The sequence below is a fragment of the Scylla paramamosain genome, chromosome 9, assembly GCF_035594125.1.
Source record: "Scylla paramamosain isolate STU-SP2022 chromosome 9, ASM3559412v1, whole genome shotgun sequence".
Lineage (NCBI taxonomy): Eukaryota > Metazoa > Arthropoda > Malacostraca > Decapoda > Portunidae > Scylla > Scylla paramamosain.
Genome location: NC_087159.1, coordinates 14,175,192 through 14,200,000, shown reverse-complemented (window position 1 = coordinate 14,200,000; position 24,809 = coordinate 14,175,192). Strand labels below are relative to the sequence as shown.

At 41.0% G+C, this 24,809-nt stretch overlaps 1 long non-coding RNA gene across 1 annotated transcript in view; it reads right to left on the bottom strand.

The window, feature by feature from the left end:
- Window positions 1-9,245: 9,245 nt before the first annotated feature.
- LOC135103651 (uncharacterized) overlaps window positions 9,246-24,809 on the bottom strand; it is a 272,999-nt gene continuing 257,435 nt past the window's right edge. Inside the window, exon 6 of the long non-coding RNA XR_010270148.1 lies at window positions 9,246-9,296. This is a non-coding gene — a long non-coding RNA (uncharacterized LOC135103651). The remainder of the gene's footprint in view (window positions 9,297-24,809) is intronic.

Below are 24,809 nucleotides of genomic sequence, written 5' to 3'. Positions count from 1 at the left end.
GGAATCGCACTGAGTCTGTACCGGTCCGTACGCGGCGCCTTTAGGGGCGTTATCTTGTTGTGGTGTCTGGTGGCATGGGCCGGGCGAGGCGCGTCAGGCGGCAGCATGTTTCTGAGACGTGGATGATTCAGAAGTCCTTTTCCAAACTTCTCCAGAGCCTCACGGTACCTGGTGGATAGTCTGGACAGGCTCAGGGTGTTCAGGGCTTCTTCATAGGTGGTGTATGCAGGGCCAAGGATGACCCTGCACGCCCTTTTCTGCACACTCTCCAACTGTGGCTGTTGAGTTTGTGTGAGGGAAGAGGACCACACTGGGGAGGCGTACATGAGTTTGGGGAGGATGAAGGTAAGATACACCCCCTTAACTCATCTGTCGGCGTCCCCAGCGACCTGAGTTTGAGCAGCATGTACAGCCTGTAGGTAGCTGATCTTATGGTGCTGGTGTGTGTGTGTGTGTGTGTTATGCGTCACTGGTATCTAAGCTAGTACCGCTGCTTTTCTCCAGAAGTATTTTCTCCGTTTCATCTAATGAAGTCTGGGTAAGGATACACGCTCATGCTTAACATCACGCTCCTGTCCGCCTTTCTTAAGAAAATGGAAAACGATGGAGTGAACAGGACTGGTATGCGGCGCCGTGACGGCCAACCACTCGTGAAAAAATTTGGATTGCAGATGTGACTCCCACGCTTGGATTCGTAAAAACAAAAATTTCCAATACATCTGTGCGAGAACTGTCTGACACAGAGAGGTGTTCTGGAAATGTATCCATCACTCTGCATGAAGATGTGTGAACGATACACTTCCTCTTCTGATTTTGTCCACAATCCTCTAAAATTAATCTAAATAGTGTAAGACATACAGGAGTCTAGTCAGATACATTAAAGAGAGAGAGAGAGAGAGAGAGAGAGAGAGAGAGAGAGAGAGAGAGAGAGAGAGAGAGAGAGAGAGAGAGAGAGAGAGAGAGAGAGAGAGAGAGAGAGAGAGAGAGAGAGAGAAGACACGCGTTTCTAGTGTGCATAATTTAATTCAATGAGACCAATTTAATTTAAGTTAATGACTCATCTTAGGCATAATTAATGGAACCACCTCTCATGTCTGCCTCCTTCCATCCCTCTCCCTCTCCCTCCTCTCCTCACTCTTTTTCTCGACCTAAACCTTCTAAACCTTGGTTTAACACAGCTTGTTCTCGTGCTATACATGATAGAGAGGTGGCCCACAAAAGGTACTCAAGCCTTCCATCACTAGAATCTCATGCACTTTATATTTCTGCCCGGAACCATGCCAAGTCTGTTCTCCAACTAGCCAAAAACTCCTTCATTAACAGAAAGTGTCAAAACCTTTCAAGATCTAACTCCCCTCGTGACTTTTGGCATCTAGCCAAAAATATCTCCAATAACTTTGCTTCTTCTTCTTTCCCTCCTTTATTTCAACCAGATGGTACCACTGCTATCACATCTGTTTCTAAAGCTGAACTCTTCGTTCAAACCTTTGCTAAAAACTCTACCTTGGACGATTCTGGGTTTGTTCCTCCCTCTCCTCCACCCTCTGACTACTTCATGCTACCTATTAAAATTCTTCGCAATGATGTTTTCCATGCCCTTGCTGGCCTAAAACCTCGGAAGGCTTATGGACCTAATGGGGTTCCTCCTATTGTTCTCACATTTCTCCAGAGGTCCGGCCAGACGTAATTAAAACTCTCCGAAACTGTGCCTCTGTGCTTGCACCTTACCTAGTCAAACTCTTCAGCTCTGTCTGTCAACATCTACCTTTCCTTCTTGCTGGAAGTTTGCCTACATTCAGCCTGTTCCTAAAAAAGGGTAACCGTTCTAATCCGTCAAACTACCGTCCTATTGCTTTAATTTCCTGCCTATCTAAAGTTTTTTTAATCTATCCTCAACAGGAAGATTCTTAAACATCTATCACTTCACAACCTTCTATCTGATCGCCAGTATGGGCTCCGTCAAGGCCGCTATACTGGTGATCTTCTGGCTTTCCTTACTGAGTCTTGGTCATCCTCTTTTAGAGATTTTGGTGAAACTTTTGCTGTTGCCTTGGACATATCAAAAGCTTTTGATAGAGTCTGGCACAAAGCTTTGATTTACAAACTACCCTCCTACGGCTTCTATCCTTCTCTCTGTAACTTTATCTCAAGTTTCCTTTCTGACCGTTCTATTGCTGCTGTGGTAGACGGTCACTGTTCTCCTAAATCTATTAACAGTGGTGTTCCTCAGGGTTCTGTCCTATCACTCACTCTCTTCTTATTATTCATTAATGATCTTCTAAACCAAACTTCTTGTCTTATCCACTCCTACGCTGATGATACCACCCTGCACTTTTCCAAGTCTTTTCAGACGCCCAACCCTTCAGGAGGTAAACATTTCACGCAGGGAAGCCACAGAACGCTTGATTTCTGAACTTTCTAAAATTTCTGATTGGGGCAGAGCAACCTTGGTATTGTTCAATGCCTCAAAAACTCAATTCCTCCATCTATCAACTCGACACAACCTTCCAGACAACTATCCCCTCTTCTTTGATGGCACTCAATTGTCCCCCTCTTCTACACTGAACATCCTTGGTCTGCCTTTTACTTATAATCTGAACTGGAAACTTCACATCTCATCTCTAGCTAAAACAGCTTCTATGAAGTTAGGTGTTCTGAGACGTCTCCGCCAGTTTTTCTCACCTCCTCAGCTGCTAACTCTGTACAAGGGCCTTATCCGTCCACGTATGGAGTATGCTTCACATATCTGGGGAGGGTTTCACTCATACTGCTCTTCTAGACAGGGTGGAATTAAAAGCTTTTCATCTCATCAACTCCTTTCCTCTAACTGACTGTCTTCAGCCTCTCTCTCATCGCCGCAATGTTGCATCTCTAGCTGTCTTCTACCGCTATTTTCATGCTAACTACTCTTCTGATCTTGCTAATTGCATGCCTCCCCTCCTCCCGCGGCCTCACTGCATAAGACTTTCTTCTTTCTCTCACCCCTATTCTGTCCACCTCTCTAACGCAAGAGTTAACCAGTATTCTCAATCATTCATCCCTTTCTCTGGTAAATTCTGGAACTCCCTGCCTGCTTCTGTATTTCCACCTTCCTAAGACTTGAATTTCTTCAAGAGGGAGGTTTCAAGACACTTATTCATCAATTTTTTACTACTGCTTTGACCCTTTTATGGGACTGGCATTTCAGTGGGCATTTTTTTATTGGATTTTTGTTGCCCTTGGCCAGTGCTCTTCCTACATAAAAAAAAAAAGCAGCTTTTGTCAGTTCTGTCACCGGTACAACATCGTAGCAACTTATCAACATAGAAATACAACAAGTAGAATGATTCTGAATTTAACAATGTTTAATCTCTCAAAGCCATATATCAACTAATTTCAACACAATGGCTACAATTATTCAATCAAAACAAACGAAATTTGCAGCTACACAATGCCTGCGATGGCTAAGTCTTGTCGCCACAGGTGTAACATTCAGGCAAGCGGTAAATATAGCTTTTCACATGCAACACTCCCTGATGGTTGAGCCAAAATATCTCACTTGGCGTAAATGCCGCCACTATAGTTGATACTGATACAGGTACTATTGCTACTGGCGTCTTTGTCATATTGCTGATTGGCAGTAATTGCAACTGTAGTTGTAGTAGTAGTAATGCTTTGCACTGTTACTGTAAGCAATTAGGGCTGATCATAATACTGTTTCGAATATGCAGTAATTAGTACAGATTATATGAAGTTATGCGGGACAAGTTAACGGATATCTTTTGTTCTTAATGCGGAACTGACATTCACACTGAAAAAATGATGTCCTATTTTCTTTTGAAATATCTTATTCCTACTATCATAACATTAATTGCCGACTAAAATAAGCAAATGAAAAATAAATGAGTTAATTAATTAGTTAATTAGTAAGCAAAGCAATTAGTAGGCATAGACAAATGAATTAAAGTTATTAATCAAGAGATCAGTAAACACAAGCACATCGTCCTCCAGGCAATAACGGCAGTGGCGGCGAAGCAGCAGGTGTCACCAGTAAAGGTAATGGGAGGGCGCCAGAGTGGATTGGGTTTTCACTGCCTGAAGTGAAAGCTCCCTTCTGTTTGAAGGATAAAAATCCCAGGAGAGGAACAAACTGCTATTGACATGACGCTGTCTTCACCTGACTGAGAGAGAGGGACGCGCACCAGACGGACACAAGAATTAAATGAGAGAGATTGATGGAGAAATATTTCGCCAAATGGCGAAATAATGAGACAGAAAGAATTGTGAATTGTGAATTATAACCACGTGCATTAGTTATTAAACACTGAGAGTAATTATGAGTTCGAAGATGATGTGACAGATAAAATACGTTATGCGCACTTATAACTTGGAATGATTCTTTATGCATCAATACACAAAGTATTTTCTCCATTGACAAAGGCTCCTTTCGAGTTCTATGCAGTAACCTTGCTTGGAAAGAGCCTTGGTCTGGAATGTCGAAAGCCATAATGACGAATCTGGAAGCTGCCTGAAGCACTCGTATATCTGACAGATGCCTCACAACCACTCAGCACAAAACGGAGGCGGGATGCAGCCACACAAAATGTCTGTTTCTGAAAGCCACATACAACCGCGAGATCAAAGTTACCACTCTCTGGAAAGAAAACTCAAGAAGTCACCGGGCTTCTAAGAATGCTATTCATCATGTAAACGTACTCACTTGCTCTTGCAATGGCAGAGCGGCGGCGGGTTCAGCCAAGTCCCCCTGGACCGATGGCGCGAACGAGAACTGCCTTCTCCTAGAACTATTATAATTGTTTATGCAAATACTAGTATTGGTTATATTAATTATTCAAGATCGTTACACCTCAAGACGCGGCGCGCGCGCGCGCGCACACACACACACACACACACACACACACACACACACACACACACACACACACACACACACACACACACACACCGTAGTTCTTGAAACCTAATGCAAAACAGAAAATAAGGACTAAAACAAACAATATTATCCTTTGACCGTAACACATATACAGACGAGTGTACATTGGTATATCCTCTATAATCGTACATGATGATAATAACGATAATGGTAAAATTAAATTATTGCGTACAGTGCAACACACTTGAGCTGCCATTCTAGCCAGCTCGCCTAAAGAGGATATCAACTTCCTTCACAGAACACAGCATGGAGAGTCTAGTCATCTGGGCCACCGCCTGCTGCTGAATGGAAGCCTTCGAGCCCTACTGCGGCTTATTCACCTACATAAAGAGGCTTGTAATCAGGACGCGGGATCAATAGGGTAGGTAAATACTAATGCCTCATCAGCAGGGTTATTCAGGCACTACAGACACACCTCAGGTGGACGTGCTGATAAAAGCTTCCAGGTGTGACTTAAGCATCCCTCTTTACATGGCCTAAAAAGGTGAAAGAAGTGTTTCGATTTCTTAGCACTTAGGATTTAATCATATAATATCCTTAACAGTAACTTAAAAACTAGTAACATGCTCCTCTGAACTGTGTTACGAAAGGATGAATGATCAATGATTGCTTCGTAATTAAATTATTATTTCATATCTTCGATTAAATTTTCGCAATTACAAAAGCTGGGGAATGTTTATGATAGTAACGATGGTGAATTGCAGTGCACCGCGCTACAAAATATATGTGTGTGTTAAAGATTCATTGCATCACCAGTAAGGTGTTTCTTCCATCAAATAAAAATGCGGAGTTAATTATCGGATTCAATAATAAATAAAAATCTTATTGATTGCTGATTTACTGCACGTTACATGACTAAGCAAGACTGCACCACTGATTCCAGCCTTAAAGAGAGAGAGAGAGAGAGAGAGAGAGAGAGAGAGAGAGAGAGAGAGAGAGAGAGAGAGAGAGAGAGAGAGAGAGAGAGAGAGAGCAATAAACACAAAATTCGCGTGACCTACGAGTATTTATCTACCAGCACATTCTCTCTCTCTGTCTCTCTCTCTCTCTCTCTCTCTCTCTCTCTCTCTCTCTCTCTCTCTCTCTCTCTCTCAACTGGTGTCGTTAGATCACACCGGTGATAAATGGGCACAAAGGAGAAATATATACCAATCCGTGAAGAAACTGGATTTTTCTCCGTCACTCAAACAACTAGAAAATAATAAGATAATAAATAAACATCCCATAGTGTGTGTGTGTGTGTGTGTGTGTGTGTGTGTGTGTGTGTGTGTGTGTGTGTGTGTGTGTGAGGGTTTCCAACGAGAGGCTCTGATGTTCCGACCGCCAGGAAGTTCTTCCTCTACCTTATCACAAATGGAGGAGGAACATGTAAGCAAGAACACATCCCATAAAGATTAGGAAGATGTAGACAATGCGTTCATTCACTGTAACACATATTTTGCCTGCGAGCAACATATTTATTTCAGCGTATTTCGCTGGAGAATTTTTGAGGGACAGCCAGCTAATTTTTCAATTCATTCTTTGATCGGTGAACCTTAATTTCTCAATCAATTCCGCAACACTGGTGGCGGAGATTGGCAAATGTATCGTGAGTGTCAAAGGCAACACCAATCCGCTCCATGTGTACTTTTTCTGTGCATGTTTTATAGAGGTTTCGCAAAAAAAAAAAAAAAAATATGCAGGAGGAAAAAAATTGCTCATTCACGGCACCGACGTGGGCTGTTTTCATACTGATAACATGAGTTAATTACAATTCATATTCCACTTTAAAAACTCTTGGTATTTGATGGAAATGTTAACGGCATGAAGAACTGAATGTCATTCATTTCCTTCGGTATCCACTTCCTATGGACTCATGTTCTTTTAAAACGCTTCATCCTAAAGTGCAAGAAAGAGAGTGACGTTATGTGTACATGCTGACTGACCACCGCGTTGGCGAAGAATACGAAGCCTAGTAAAACGTCAGTCCTTACAACATAAAAAAAAAAGTATTAACAGCAGAAGCACCAGCAGTGGCAGTTGTGACAATAACACGTAAAAGTGGTGGTGGTGGTAGAGGTTCTAATCTGAGTGTCTGAAAGTATGCAGATTAATAAATCTTTCTTTATACTTAAAAGACATCAGATATCGATGGATGAAATAAATTTTCATCTAATAAAATAATAATCAGGCACTGAGAAAAAAATATTGTGGCAGATACTCGTCTTAAAACATTCAGTCTGTAGCTCCCCATTACTTTTTCTTTTCTTTTCACTTAATTGTAAAACTTTTAAAAAAGCATCACCAAGCTACAGCGTCATAAATTCCCTCTACACAGCTCTCAGGCGCCTCGCTCTGTGTTCCCTCACGCTCCTTACCAATTTCACATTCATGGTGGCTATTAAGTAGAGCTTTTTTTTCTGTCACCCTCGAAAAGTGAAAATCCCACATAAAACTTCCAGGATTCTCTTTCCTCTCCCTGACGGGCATTTACAAACTCTTTTGTGCATTCGCTTTCTTTACGCCTCGGCTGTTCGTCCCCGCGGTCATTTATATGGTAATAGCCGTGTCTCGCAGGGCCGTTACCATCCACCCGAAATTGGTAAACAGCCTCATTTACATTTTCCCGTTTGGCCCCTCAACCTCCAGTCTCTCTCTCTCTCTCTCTCTCTCTCTCTCTCTCTCTCTCTCTCTCTCTCTCTCTCTCTCTCTCTCTCTCTCTCTCTCTCTCTCTCTCTCTCTCTCTCTCTCTCTCTCTATTTCTCTCTCTCTCTCTCTCTCTCTCTCTCTCTCTCTCTCTCTCTCTCTCTCTCTCTCTCTCTCTCTCTCTCTCTCTCTCTCTCTCTCTCTCTCTCTCTCTCTCTCTCTCTCTCTCTCTCTCTCTCTCTCTCTCTCTCTCTCTCTCTCTCTCGAACACTCCTTACATCATCACCGCATTACCTGTCACCGCCTCGTTCACCTCATATGACGAGCACATTACCAGTTTCATAGCCTAACTTTTCTTTTTCTGGATACGCAAAGACACACAGAGAGAGAGAGAGAGAGAGAGAGAGAGAGAGAGAGAGAGAGAGAGAGAGAGAGAGAGAGAGAGAGAGAGAGAGAGAGAGAGAGAGAGAGAGTCAAATAACCTTTGAAATTCGGTGAGAAAAAATGTTTGTCTTCAGGAAGGAAAAGATACCCGTTTTTGTTGTTGCTTTACGTACACGTCTTACATGCCACGTCTCTCTCTCTCTCTCTCTCTCTCTCTCTCTCTCTCTCTCTCTCTCTCTCTCTCTCTCTCTCTCTCTCTCTCTCTCTCTCTCTCTTCGTCATCTTTGTCCGGAAAAACGAAGTAGCAAAAGTACTCCAATAAGGCGCCCTCACTGCTTCTTTACATATATTCCCGCTTTAAGAAAAATGCAGTGACACTGATACGAGCACTAATTCCTGTTTTAATTTTCATGCTCGTAATGTTCCTTAAATCTGTTTAAATATATATCATCTAAAATGAAGGTCTCTTACTCTTACTCTTACTCTTGCAACTGTATTGTTTACTTAATTGTTTTTGTTTTGCATGTGTGTGTATGGGGGATGTGGGTGTCTAGCTGGGCATTTCCTTAGTTCTTTCTTTCTTTTTTTTTTTTTTTGGCATGACATTTCAACCCTCACCCTCAGTCCCTTGTAGCGCTTGTGGTAAAGTTTCATGTTGCCGCCAGGAGGGGACACAAGAACACAATGCAAAATGAACACCACAGAAAAAAAAATCATCACCATGTTGTACATATTCTTTGGACTGCAATATTTTGAAATGCAGAACGATACATTTCTCTTCTGTCTGTTAACGTCTTTTTTTTTCTATTCGTGCCATAATATGAAACTCTGAGCTGCACTGAGTAAATTTGAGACTGATTCTACAGAATTAAATCACTAGTACTATTTTTATCACCATCAGAATGGCAACTGACCAGTTTCTTTTTTTTGTTTTCGAATAATTTAGTGCAGGAAAAAAATACTAATAAAAGGCATAGTTTGGTTAACATGATGAGGCATGCTGGTCGAAACATAGGAACACACATTTTGCTTATACCGTAAGATATGTTTACATGAAACTAAAACCCATTACAACTACAGTGACGGAATGTTATAACCAGTAAGAAGTAATGCATTATAGGCTTTTATGCTGCGTAAAAAAAATATATTAGAAACAAAGTGCAGATTAGGAAAAATATTTAGTTTTCTTGACAAGGATACAAAATACACACACACACACACACACACACACACACACACACACACACACACACACACACACACACACACACACACACACACACACACACAGCGGACTCCCTACCTGTCGCTGTGTTGACTCTGGATGGGCAGGAACCGTGAGCCGGAAATGAACCTGAAAAGGACAAGGTGGTGGTGGGTAGGAGTTTAATGGAAGCCAATGGAACTAAGAATTAAAAGGCCACGACCAGGTGAGGGCAGAGAGGGACAAGGGCAAGGGAGCCGAGTGAAAGGGCTTCGCGGAGAGAAGAGTAAGTTAAGGAGGATAGCAGAGAGGGGAGTGGAGGAAAGAGGAGTTCAAGAGGCAGGACATTCTGTTCGCAAGCTCTGCTTCACAGTGCGTAAGGGCACAGGTGAGCCATTGGAAGAAAAAAAAAAGAAAAAAAAACTAAATACACTGATGATGTAATGTCTCTCTCTCTCTCTCTCTCTCTCTCTCTCTCTCTCTCTCTCTCTCTCTCTCTCTCTCTCTCTCTCTCTGTTGTATGAACAGGAATATCATTATCATTTATCGCCTAGAATGACTAGCTATACATTTACTTGCTCATAATCTCGTGGTTCAAGATATTATGATCTTTATCTTGAAAAGAACAAATATATTTCTGGGCATTTATACCACACTTCTGTAATTTTATGTGAAACAACTGCACATAGCTCATTTAAGTAATCTTTGTCAGTAAATAGTTACAACGGCATTGTTTACGATTCATATACTTATCAATATTGTAAATGAGAGACTGAGAAGTATTGTGCACCCACTCATCATCGTGGGTCGCCTCCTTGTTATCGTAACAATAAAATGAGCCTTTACTGAAAAAAAAAAACGTATCCAAATATTGTGTATGAACCTTGCTCGTCTGTCTCCGTCGTGAGGCTGACGAGTTCCAGAGGCTGTGTCACCGTGGCCCAGATCTCGCAAGAAAAATGTGACCCTTTCAGCATTTTGAGGACACGGAAACGGTGTCATGTGAGGTCAAAACAATAAACACACCCTCCAGTTTTTCTCATACAATGTCGTTCTTTTTCTGTGGAGAAAGGTTGGCCTCGAAAAGGTGAATTTTGCTCATTTGACGGCTGAGTAACGTAAGACGCTTAAGTCGAGGTGACACCAGCGGGCTCACCATATTTGGTGCTGCGCTTTTACATTCGCCAAAAAATAATGTTGAGGTGCATCAGTTTTTTCGTATGATTTGCTGTTTTGCGCTGGTTTCACTTTCACATTTAATAAATTACAAGCATCTACCATTGTCCGGTGCACGCGTAAAGCCACACTGTTTGCCGTATTTTTAGAGACAAAAGCTAATATTAAAGGTGATTTATATTTTTTCCAATTACACAGACACACACACACACACACACACACACACACACACACATAAATCTAATATTTATGGCAGGCCACCACAAGTTTTGCTCATTGCGGCACATGGGGGCACATGACAAGTTATGACCTGTGTTGGCAACTTGACTCTGTTTTTGGTCTGTGTAAAGTCAAGTTACCACCAAAGAGGATAAATTACGGCGAGGTCTCTGGCGGACAAGTTTTTTGGGTACTTTGTAGAAACTTATTATTTTTTTTTCTGGGACGCCGCGTACTTTGTTTTGTATGACTTTGTGAGCAAGTTCAGTGCTGGGTTACGAGGCTGAATGGCGCTGCTGGCTGGAGAGTGAAGTAGGACACGTTTCATTGAGGTATGACGGCTGGACAACCTTCGAAAAATGGGGAATATCCATCTTTTCTGAAGGTTAAGTACACAGTTTTTGAGTATGGTGTTAGATATGTACCTGAACAAAAACATGTATTTGTAATGTGAAAATGACGGACTTACTTTTGTTGCATGAAAAAAAAATAAATAAATAAATAGATAAAAAAAATAACATATATATATATATATATATATATATATATATATATATATATATATATATATATATATATATATATATATATATATATATATATATATATATATATATATATATATATATATATATATTGACCTTTGATACAGTATGCCTCTACATTTCCAGATGAATCAGTTAGCTCGTTAGTTGCCAGAATATGCAGCTCAGAAACGTTAGAAATTCTATTCGAGTCGAACTGAATTGCAATCGTAAAATGAATGCGGCAAGCGTACGAGGAATACATAAACAGAGAAACAACGCAGAGGAAATACAGAGCAAGAGAAAAAGGAGGACAGTATGTGCTAAAGAATCAAGGGAGACAGACACAGTGAGAGGTAAAATAAGGAAAAAAGCAAAACAAAAGAAAAAGTGTGGATATTTTTATTCCATCTTCCTCACTATGTTTAGATGATTCCGGAACACAATTTCTTATTTTACTTTTTTTTCGTTTTTCACACGTTCGTCACGCAATCGCAGAGACGATTTTCTGTTATACGCAAGCGGAACATTCAGTGCTGCGTCTGGCGGAATTGTTTTACAGGTACAAAGGACAAAGGAAGTGATACCATCTCACAAATTGTGTTCTAGACGTTCACCTCTGTTACTCGTACAGGGAAGATAAGTTGCCGCAGAGATACGAGTTGTGTGTGTAAAAGCTGAAACAGTGTTGTGTCTGGCTTGTCTTTTATCGGATATTATATCTACGAATGACTACAAAAGCTTAATACACCAATCAGAATGAAATAAAACAAAATTCTAACAATCAGGGCGCTCTGTAGTTGTAGCAATAACATATGAAAAACTCTAAATATGTGTCACGACCAAAAATCTTTACGTTAACAATTATATCTACTAATGTATAATGATTTTTTTATCTGTCGAGATAAGAAAAAAAAAAAAAACGAACGCTCCAACATGACAGAGGAGCGTTGGGGCGCCAGAGTATGGGACGGGAACCTAACCTACACGCCGAAATGAGGGTGGTGGGATGATGAGAGAGAGAGAGAGAGAGAGAGAGAGAGAGAGAGAGAGAGAGAGAGAGAGAGAGAGAGAGAGAGAGAGAGAGAGAGAGAGAGAGAGAGAGAGAGAGAGAGAGAGAGAGAGAGAGAGAGAGAGAGAGATACGAAGGGCAGAATGGTAAATGATAGAAACAAAGGAAGGAAAGAACGAGGGCAAGCGCCGAGCCTTGTAAGGGAGAGGGATGGCTGGAGGGAGAGGAAAGGAAACACGAAAGAACAAGAAAGGGAGGGAGGGAGGGAGGGGGAGGAGAGCTGGAAGGGGGTTCGAATCGGCAGATGGTGTGGGGGAGAGAGACGAGCATCGGAGGTATTTGGTGGGAAGGAAAAAAAAGAAAAAAAGAAAAAAGTGAAACATTCCAGTTTTTTGTCGCACGAGTCAAACAGTAGCAGTGGCTCTCTCTCTCTCTCTCTCTCTCTCTCTCTCTCTCTCTCTCTCTCTCTCTCTCTCTCTCTCTCTCTCTCTCTCTCTCTCTCTCTCTCTCTCTCTCTCTCTCTCTCTCTCTTTCGTGTGTGTGTGTGTGTGTGTGTGTGTGTGAGTGAGACACGTACATGAAAATAACACAACAACAACCCAGTCCACTTCCATTAATGATAAATACAAGAACGTAAAAAAAAAAAAAAAACATACCAATAAAAAATAAATAAATAAATAAAATCTACAGCCGATTATTTCATTTTAATATGTATTTACACAAATAGATAAATATATAAATCTGACTGCAGATACCTTTGTTATTTAGAATTATTAATAGCAAACTAATGTACGTCCGTAATTAAAATCAGCGACCCAGCCTGAGGTGTGTCGGCGGAGAGGTGGCTTTGATCAAATAGTTGTGTGTGTGTGTGTGTGTGTGTGTGTGTGTGTGTGTGTGTGTGTGTTTGTAAGTGTGTGTGTGTGTGTGTGTGTGTGTGTGTGTGTGTGTGTGTGTGTGTGTGTGTGTGTGTGTGTGTGTGTGTGTGTGTGTGTGTGTGTGTGTGTGTATGTGTTTGTAAGTGTGTGTGTGTGTGCGGATTGGCGAATGGGTGTGCGCGCGCGCTAGCATGTATGTATGCCAGCACATGACCCATAAAACTAAAAATAAAACACGCAATTAAACTGCAAAAGTCGAGCCCCACCATATCATACATGAGCAAAAAAAAAAAAAAAAAAAAAAAAAAAAAAAAAAAAAAAACTCAGAATGATCAAAATTTTCATCGTATCTTGTATTATAAGAATAAAATAAATCTATAAATGTATCTAAACCCTTTCTCTATAACAGCTCACGTCTGCCAATAAGCGAGAGGCTATTGGAGGCACCCCATCCCCGCCTCCTCCCCAACACTGAGATTCCTCCACCCTTTGGAAGTGAATCCTGGAATCCTCCACGATTTCCTACCAGTTTGTCTGCTTTCCTCCCTCCTTTCCTCCCACCACCTCCCTGTATCCTATCCCATCCCAGCCAACCACCCAGCACCGCCTCCCTGCGTTCCTCCGCCCCTCCTCAACCAGACCAACCCTCCCCCTTCCCTGACTGCTTGACGGGTGGCCCAGGAAGCCTCTCATTGTGTGCTCGGAGTTTTTATATCAAGTTTTCGAGCAGAGGAAAGTTGAGTGCAAAGGGATGAAGCCGAGCGTGTGTGTGATGAGTGTGCGGAAGGTGCAGCAGGAAAGGAAGGGGGTTTAGAAAAGAGGGGGGAACAATGAGCAAGGAAAAGAGATGGAAGGAAGAAAGATGCGTCTGCACTAATGAGTGAGAATGGAAGTAGTGAGAAAAGAAAGTAAGACGTGGAAAGTGGGAAGAGGCAGAGAGAGAGAGAGAGAGAGAGAGAGAGAGAGAGAGAGAGAGAGAGAGAGAGAGAGAGAGAGAGAGAGAGAGAGAGAGAGAGAGAGAGAGACACGGTATGTGGATGATCAATAAAGAGAGTGCGAAAACGGTGGAAAGAGACAACAAACCAAGATTCACAACAAAAGCAAGAGAGAGAGAGAGAGAGAGAGAGAGAGAGAGAGAGAGAGAGAGAGAGAGAGAGAGAGAGAGAGAGAGAGAGAGAGAGAGAGAGAGTAAAACAAAAACACACATGCACACACAGAAGTGAAGCAAAATGCGACAAGGAAAACAAAACATAACAAAACAAAACGAAACGAAACAAAATAACAATATAAAAAGTGAGAGAGACAAAACAAGGCAAGACATACACATTCTCCTCCTGTCATCCTGCCCCTGTGTCTGGTATAGTGAGGTGACTGAGATGACTGAGAGAGAGAGAGAGAGAGAGAGAGAGAGAGAGAGAGAGAGAGAGAGAGAGAGAGAGAGAGAGAGAGAGAGAGAGAGAGAGAGAGAGAGAGAGAGAGAGAGAGAGAGAGAGAGAGAGAGAGAGAGAGAGAGAGAGAGGGGGGGGTACAGTCACTTGGCACTTACTGAAACAAGGAGTCTGGATGGCAGGTAAAGATGAGTGCCAGTCTGGAGTGCCTGGCCTGGTGGAGGACATACTTGAGGGGGGACATGCAAAGTGCCACGAAATAATGTCAAGTATAAAATCGCATGAAGGGGACATACTGTGGATTGGGAGGAACTAACACTGCTACATAAATTCCTGCAAGAAAAAAGGTAAGGTTATCAAGTAAAAGAAAAGTTTGAAAGTGGAGTAAAAAGAGTCAGATCTGAGTGCTGATGAAGTAGGGTATGTGGAGCGTGCTGGGCTTCAAGCCACACCAGGAATGAAGGTGGTGCTGGGAGTGGAAGGAACTGATGCAGAAGGAGGTGGAGGGAGAGGGAGAGGTAAATACGAATGAAGTGGAGTGGAGTGGTGGAATAGGAGTAAGATAAGGAAGCAGAGGTATATACGAGTCGAGTGGTGAACGAGGAGGACGAGGACGAGGAGGACGAGATAAATATGAGTGGTGGTGGAGGATGAGGAAAATGAGGAGGAGGAGATATATATATATGAGTGGAATGGTGGTGGAGGAGGAAGATGACGATAGGAGGAGGAAGAGGAGGAGGAGGAGGTATATATGAGTGGAATGGTGGAGGAGAAGGGATATCAGAAGAGGGAGAGGTAGATATGAGTGAAACAGTGGATGAAGACCATGTTTGCAGGTGTAGGTGGTGTGGCGGGGGATGTGTGGAATACTGTCGAAGTAGAGCGTGTCAAGGCCACCGCTACCGGGGTAACAAGAGATATTTGCGAGGCTCGTCGTGTTCTTGATGTCTTCATAAACACGAGGCTTCAGTGGGTTAGTGAGGAGCTGGGGTGGGTTTTCGTCAGTTTTTGTCGCTTGTCTAATCTCAGCAAATGTGTCTTCCGTTTTCGTTTTTAATTATCTTCTTTCCTTTCTTATCTTTCGTTTCGTCTCTCTCTCTCTCTCTCTCTCTCTCTCTCTCTCTCTCTCTCTCTCTCTCTCTCTCTCTCTCTCTCTCTCATACACTCTGTCTTGTTTTTCATGTTACCTCTCTTTGTCTGACTTTCCGCTTTTATACTTTATGATTTGGTCCGGTAGTTTGGGTGGAAAAGAAGGAAAAATGTTCACTGCGACTTCATGATATTGTGGAACTGTTATTCTAGCTCTTATTACTATAAAGTATACAAATTCTTGCTATTTTCATATACCATATCCCTGCATTACAAAATTAGCTTTTTATGCTATATAAAAGGTAATAAGAATGTAAAGAAATGTACATAAGGCGAGATTGGAGAAACATACATACACACACACACACACACACACACACACACACACACACACACACACACACACACACACACACACACACACACACACACACACACACACACATCAGTGCCTCTTTCCCTTGCCATCAACATGATATTTGATGGAATGACAAAAGCACAACACAATAAAGAACAGCACGCCACGAACAAGCATTTGCATTTTTGAATAATGCAAAGGACAAAGCAAGGCGCGAGCGAATAGAAAGAGAAAGAGGGAAAAAATCTTGGAAAGAAAATACTATTGAATCACGTTTGTATTTGCCGGAAATCACTTTAACACATGCAGAAGCAGCACCCTCAATTTGAATTAATCTCTCCCTTTCACCCCTGCCTGGAATTCCTCCTCACCCTACTCAGAACGGTTCCTCTTACTGGTCGAGTAAAAGTAGTATTTATTCTCCTTGACATCTAGTGCCTATCCATATTCGTCCTCATAAATCACATCGTTTTAAATACCTCAGACCTTTTTAAAAAATAAATTCGTGTACAATCCCAGTAATGTTTACAGATACACCCTTACCCCCCATCTTTTCTCTCGGGTGCTTGCTTGTTCGCCGTTTGTTTGTGCACGGCCCTGCAATTTTGAAGGACGCCAGTGCAGAGGCAAGGACGCGTAGAGAAAGTCTCTGGCGTCTTATCTTCAACTTGTAGCTAACTAAAATCCCTGACCTACTTGCGACGTGTGTGTGTGTGTGTGTGTGTGTGTGTGTGTGTGTGTGTGTGTGTGTGTGTGTGTGTGTGTGTGTGTGTGTGTGTGTGTGTGTGTGTGTGTCTGTGTTTACGTAAGGGCCAGCAGGAATGAGAGCTTGGCGAGAAGAGCCCGAATGACACATGGGTGTGGCCTGCCACTGGACAGACAGATCCCTGCGTGAGGTAACGTCCGTTGAATTATTGATGATACCACCCCATTACAGAAATGCTGTACACACACGCGCAAGCGCAAACACACCTACACCCACTAACACGCACACACACATACACACACACACTAACCCCTCCCCCCACACACAAACACGTTACTAAGAATACAAAACTAAGATAGAATTCTGTTTTCACTATTGCCCTAGCCATCGTGAAAGGTACTGAATCATCCACACCACAAGAACAAGGAAGGAAAGGTCTCACAATACTTGAAAAAGACTAGTACTTACTCCCTCACTATAAGCGTCCACTGTTACGACCCGGGCCACTAATGTGGCGCATGAACAGCACAAAGAATGTAACAGCCTTAGGTGAGCGGGGGTTGTTAGTCATGATAATTTAATTCAATGGAGTTTGGGTTAGCACAACCCAGAAATAATCGCCATGAACTCGGCAGTTAATCTTCCTGACACATGATTCTAAGTTTGCAGACAAAAGATAATTAATGTGACGCACTCGTAAAGGAGCGCGGGATCCTCCCAGAGAATGTGGGTCATGCGCCTCACCGGATCAGAATCAAGCACTGTGTGTGTGTGTGTGTGTGTGTGTGTGTGTGTGTGTGTGTGTGTGTGTGTGTGTGTGTGTGTGTGTGTGTGTGTGGTGTGTGTGTGTGTGTGTGTATTATATATATATATATATATTATATATATATATATATATATATATATATATATATATATATATATATATATATATATATATATATATATATATATATATATATATATATATATATATATATATATATATATATATATATTCTCTCTCTCTCAGTTTTTCATCATGTATTTATATATCATAAAGAACGTTTTTAACATTAATTCATTCGGTCTTTGTTACTGTAATCGAAAATACAAGGTCATATTTCTTAAAAGAAAAATCACTATTTCATTTCGCTTGAAGTACAGTCACTGATGAATTTAATCATGTTGAAACATTTCCATTAAGCACAATGCCTATTTCTCCATTCATGATCAGTCATTATTGCTACTACTGATGTTAATTCTAATACCACTGTACTATCCCTGCTGTTACTGACACATCTTCATAAATTTTTCAGAAAAAAAAAATATGCTCTACTTAACACGTGAAACAAATCAACGACTTCGACAAGTCACCTATAAAATAAAACAACAAAAAAAGCATCTTCAGAAACAACGACACACACACACACACACACAACACACACACACACACACACACACACACCAAGGGATGGCCATGCCTTGTATTACATTACCGAATCCCAAGTTATTTTTTTTATTATTACAAACTTTTTTTTATTAAACCAGAAAAAAAAAACGAAAAAAATAAATGCTGACGATAATAAATCATATCGAGCCACCGGATAATGAAGAGGATTTTCACCCTTTGCCTTGTGTATTTGTACGCTGATAGCTGTGAAAACGAGCACATGTACCACATTCCCGCCTACATGCTTTGGTGTTTAGAGTATACACCTCAGAATTGGGTGGGCAGGAGTAAGGTGGAGAGTGAGGGAAGGTAAGTGTGTCAAGGGAGGAGATGATGGAGTGGTGGCTGGTCGAGGACAAAGGTGAGAAGGCTCACAGGTGAGGGAGGAAGTGTGGAGTTGTGTAATTTGATATTCATTGCTTATCGAGGTCTCTCTCTCTTCTCTCTCTCTCTCTCTCTCTCTCCTCTCTCTCTCTCTCTCTCTCTGTGATAGAAATCAAGATAAAAAACTAAAAAATAGTTACGTTTTATGGAACTAGGAAACGTTTCATCAAACAATTTGCTTCGCTTAACAAATATAAATCGAGTTATTTTTTCATGTCTTTATAAATGGTTTCTCTTTCAGTAAAAAAATAAAATTGTTGAGAGAGAGAGAGAGAGAGAGAGAGAGAGAGAGAGAGAGAGAGAGAGAGAGAGAGAGAGAGAGAGAGAGATGAGAGAGAGAGAGAGAGAGAGAGAGAGAGAAGAAGAGAGTGAGAGAGAGAGAGAAGAGAGAATGGGAGGAAATATTACAGTAAGGGAGAGACAGATTTGGCGTTGTTTGAAGTGGGTGGGATGATGGTGAGGACAAAGGGACTGAGTGATGGGAGGGGGATGAGGAGGAGGAGGAGCAGGAGGAGCGGGAGGAGGAGGAGGAGGAGGAGGAGGAGGAGGAGGAGGAGGAGGAGGAGGAGGGAGGAGGAGGAGGAGGAGGAGGAATACAAAGGAATACAAAGGAAAGTCAAACAGCAACAGACCTTTTGGTCCTTGCAAGGCTGTTTGGTAACTACTTCTAACTAGCTACAGGGAAGAGAGACAGGACAACATAGCAGAAGGCTCCTCCCCACCCACCACTCCAGCTTGCGCTGGCATGGAAATAGTTGGGAAAAGTACCATGCAGTATAGAAAAACTGACATGGAATTTTCATAGGAAAGGATGAAAGGAAGTTCTACTATTTACCCTACGGTGAACTCTATACGCCTGTCTGAAAGTTAATGCAATTTATAATAAAACTGGTGTCTGTAAAAAAAGAGTTTATTAGTGAATTTAGTAATTATTCGGACAAGAAGAGAGCTTGTTGGGAATTTGCTTTTAAATATTTGTCTATTTTATTTTTGAATGATTCAATAGTATTGCTGTTTCATAATTTCTGCAGGAAGTTTATTCCATATATTTACTATACGATTAAAGAAAAAAATGTTTGGCCTCGTAGGATTTAAAACGTTTGGGTATAATCTTGAATCCATTAATTTCTTGTTAGGTTAGAATGATCAATGGTAAAATATTTATGTGCATCAATGTTACTATAATCCTTTGAAAATTTTGAACACTTCAATTAGGTCTCCTCTTATCCTGCGCTTTGTTAAACTAAATAGGTTTAGTTCTTCCAGTTGTTCCTCATACGGCTTATTGCGCAATCTTGGAATCATCTTTGTGACTCTGCACTGTATCTTTTTTATTTTTTCTATGTTTTTTTTTTTTTTTGTAATATGGTGACCAGAACTGTACACAGTATTTAGCTTTGTCAAAATTTATGGTGAAAAGTAAGCTACGATGATCGCTGGAACTCAATTCTGGTCCAATTTTTACGTCTTTTACTGACCAGTTGTTAAAACAATATCTAGGAGGAGGAGGAGGAGGAGGAGGAGGAGGAGGAAAAAGAAGAGAATGAAGGCGACGAGAACTACCACGAAATCAGCAACGGTAAAGACGATAACTACTCTTATAACAATGCAGAAAAAAGAAAAAAAAACGATGAGGAGGAGGACGAGGCAAGAACTGCTGAGAACTGCAAGGAAAGTGGTGTGTGGGATATGTTGGGCGGGGAGAGAGGTGTGTGGAATATGTGGGGGGAGGAGAGTGGTGTGTGGCGCCTGTCAGGACATGTGAGGCTCAAAACACCTCAACTTAAAGATAAAAGGTACGATTCACACGTTCGGGAGAGTGAAGATGAAATGAGGAAGGAGGCTGGGCTGGTGGATCAGAACTTTGGGAAGACATGATGACGCGAAAGATTCATGTTAAGGAAGTCCATGTTTGTTCTTCTCATCGTGGAAGTGTTGCTGGAATAATTTATTCTCATGGACAGTATTTTTTTTTTCTTATTTTGGGCAATACATCACATTACGATACGATTACGATCGATTGATTTACCATAATTTCACCCTCCGTAGTAACGGATAACGATCGCATATAAACGGTTCTCTTTATCTTTGTTATTATATAGTGGCAATATACTCGTAAATTATCATGATGTAAGAAAACTACCTTGAGGGCGTTTACGTATATGGTAGTAAGCTAACACACTGTTGTGTCATGTTCCAACCATAGGCTGCTGTGTTTATTTATTGACGGACATTTTACTCAGCAAAATAAGCAAACGTAAATATTTTATGTTGAAACTACGTAATTTTGTCCTAAAAACACAAACAGGTTTAAAATTCAAAGTTACATTCCACCATGATTGTAACAGAAATTGAAGCTCCATCAATACAAGGCTCATTAAAAGTTAATAAAAGAGAAACTTCGAATAAAAAAGCCTAATAAAACACAAGGCAGAGGTCAACTATGTGCTTTTTTTCTAATCGTGACACCCCGTTAACATCCGCTCAACTAGAGTGGAAAAAACCCTCTTCAATCTCAAGAAAACTTGTTTGAGAGAGCTGCTACACGGGTGGGCGCAGCGGCGTTCATCAGGGTGAGAGCTTGGCCACCCTGTTTGTTTAATTCCCAAGTGTTTTTAATATATTTTTTCACTCTACTACTAAGTGCTTCACCGTGACAACCTTCACGGGGGTGTTAGAAGGGATTAGGTTGGTGATGGCATCAGGGAAAGAGGGAGGGAAGCAGTGAGGGAGAAGAGAGAAAAGGCAGATGACTGGAGAGAGGAAAGGTGTCAAGGGAGTGACAACGGAGAAGAGTAAAAGGTGCAGGGAAGAGGGCGTGCAAGACAAGGTCAGACAGGGATGAAGGGCTCGGCATCTCTGCTTCATCTCGTCTTTTCTCAAGTGGGAGGAGCTGGCCAGAACCACAAGGAAGGGGAGGGTGAAGCCTTTTACCGTTATTAATGTTACTGAATGTATTTTGTAGCTACAATCTCGTTTCATCTAATAATTCGTCATAATGCATTTTCTTGCAGCTCCTCTCAGTATAAATTTTCTTAATAGAGTCATAATTACTCTGACAATAAAATAATGTTTTATATTTTTATTATCATTATTATTATTATTATTATTATTATTATTATTATTATTATTATTATTATTATCATTATTATTATTTTTTTTCTTTTTTTTCTTTTAAGTGCCACGTTCTTAGCAGTGCCCGTCATGTCGCGGTGTATTGTAAACCTGGCGTTCAAGTTATGTAGCATAACTAACTCATAAGTGTATGAAAGAAACAAAACACTTATTCCTAAGGAAAGACTTTATTAAGAGTTACTTCATACTATATATTTCACATGTACTGAATATCTATTTTGGCTTTGCAGGAAATAGTGTCACATAAAAAAACACGTTATTTATTTATTTTTTTCCCCATTTCTTACTCTCAAAAAAGTTTCATCAAAAGACGATATGAAGAAAGTCCTTAAAACCGTAGTCCAAGGAATAAAGAAACTAAGAAGCCAGGCACGAGTTGAGGTCCCGTGAACAACACCATCCAGCCTTGGGTCGGTGAGAGGCGCTTAATTCCTTCCTCAATTATCTCAAAAGCTTCCTAAAAGACCAATATTGCTTGCGCCCAACACTCCCTCGACAGCGCCGTGATGGAGTGGAGTCTGCCACTTTCCTAATAAACCACCTCTCTCTCCTGCTCCACTCACCACCTCCTCCTTTCACTCCACTACACGGTCCTGCCTTGCCGCCTGATCTCCCGCCCCTCTCCTCACCTGCCAGCGCGTCCTCTTCAGCGCTTGATACATTATGACTAGGGCGTAATCTTCCTCGTCTGTCTCCTTGGTGAACACGGCGCAGGAATTCAGTATGGAAGTATTAATGCTCTTGTTATTTTGGACCCGAGTATTGTTTTTCGAGTTTACTTTAGTCTTTTACTTTATTCTGAATGTAGAGTTTTAAGTAAAATTGCATTGCATTGGCAGTGGCAGTTCTGAATTTATGAAAATCACAATAATAACAGTGGTAATAATGATGATAATGATGCTAACAATAACAACAACACCACCACCACCAGCACCACCAGCGACAACGAACAACAAAAATACTACTACTACTACTAATAATAATAATGATAATAACAATAATGATAATAATAATAGCAATATTGATAATGATACTCGCCCCTAATAAGGTAAGGTTCAAGGCTCTCATGAGATCTCATCCTTTACTCTGAGTGGCACAAATTTGTCTTGCCGAAGCTATTTACCTCATTAGCGCTGCGCAAACACCCCTCCCACACCTCCCTCTCAGCGCCGGCAAGTGTATGACAGCACGTCACCAACGGAACCTAGGCAATCTCTCTCTCTCTCTCTCTCTCTCTCTCTCTCTCTCTCTCTCTCTCTCTCTCTCTCTCTCTCTCTCTCTCATGAAATCGAATCAGTCACCATACCCATCCCAACATCTCTTCCACACACACACACACAAACACACACACACACACACACACACACACACACACACACACACACAGAGAGACACACACACACAGAGAGAGAGAGAGAGAGAGAGAGAGAGAGAGAGAGAGAGAGAGAGAGAGAGAGAGAGAGAGAGAGAGAGAGAGAGAGAGAGAATAATTTCACCCAGAATGCATTGCAGTCGTCCGTCTGCAGTGAAGTGAGTAACTATCATGCAGCATAAAAAGCGTGAATTTTTATCTCCAGGGTTTACTCAAAGACATTTCATATAATTACATTAAAATTTATTACAATGAAGTATTTTCGTGACATTTTCAGCATCAACTGGCTACGTTCGACTGCAATGTGGATTTTTATCTTCACTTTTTACACAAGCTGTTGACACAATAATGAGCACTGAAACCGATATTGCCCATTGGTATTTCTGCCTGCTTGCCTGCCTGCTTGCCTGCCTGCGTGCCTGCATATCGCGCTGCATCTGTTTCTATATTCAGTCACAATTAATTAGTGGACTTCCGTGAGACGTTCCACCATTTCAAGTTGTCTTTAATGTGTTGCGTCATTTTATCCACTACTGCCTTTCTCTTGCACATATATTACTTATATAACGTTCTAGAAAATATTCCATCCCTAGACCAGCTTGGAATGCTGGAAAGTTACAAAAAAAAGAAAAAAGTGGCATGACACCATCCACCTACGGTGTAACAAATCAATGTAAGAGAGCCAGAAGATATATATTCAATTAGTAGTTTTTAGATTGGAAAAAAATAGATAAATAAAATTATATATATATATATATATATATATATATATATATATATATATATATATATATATATATATATATATATATATATATATATATATATATATATATATATATATATATATATATATATATATATATATATGAGAGAGTTAAAGAGAGAAAAAAAAATAAGTATACACAAAGTGCTTTTACAATCACGTAAGGCTGTATCCACTGAATGAGGCATAAATCACAAAGCGAATATGAGTGAGCCTTAAAAAGTTACCCCTCTCTCGAGTACATGATGTAACCTTTTGCTTAAGAATATGAAAACGTGTAACAAATCGTCACGAACTGTTTTCGACGTTCATTACGATTTAACTCTAAAGTTCTCGTTTTCTGCAGATATCTATGGAGGAGAAATCTCAAATGCTGATTACTGTGAGCTTATTCCCTTTAATACAAATTTCCAGTGACCTGAGGCTGTCGAGACTGTTTAATTTTATTTTGTGATAATTATTATGACGTCAGTAGGCAGCTCCACCTGCCTTTAAAGTATTAACACCACTAAATCTTCACGCCAAAAGAAGACAGTATTCGTAACAATTTTTGAATTATAACAATTAGTATGAGTCTAAACTGAGTAGACTCTACGAACTCTACACTAGTAGAAGCAAGTGGATAGTGTAGTAGTTTACATGACAAAAAGATACATGTCTAGCGCATCTCTGGGAAGTCCTCTAACGCCACGCCTCTCTCCAACCAGGCTGAATCAGGAAGTTCAGCCAACCAGCATTAAGGACAACAAGGGAGGTGAGGGAAAGGAAAGAGCACACTGCTAAAAATAAAGGTGATAGAGAAGGGCAATGAAGAAAGGAAATAACATTAAAGAAGATCAGAAAGGCAGAGAGAGAGAGAGAGAGAGAGAGAGAGAGAGAGAGAGAGAGAGAGAGAGAGAGAGAGAGAGAGAGAGAGAGAGAGAGAGAGAGAGAGAGAGAGAGAGAGAGAGAGAGAGAGAGAGGAAATTATGGATTTGTGCTTTAATTCTGACCGATACACACCTGTCAGAACTGGATATTTCACGCGGTTTAAGTGTGATGCTGCTTGCATTCTTACCACACATTTACTCGTAGAGGTTTCCTCCTCTATAATTAGCAAAGCGTGTCAAGAATAAATTTGACATGGATAACTTAAATATTGAAATTTTATTCATGCACGGGAAGCAGCGAAAAGTTGGTCTCGAATCTGCGTCAAGCTCTAAAGAAACTTAATCAAGTGGTCAA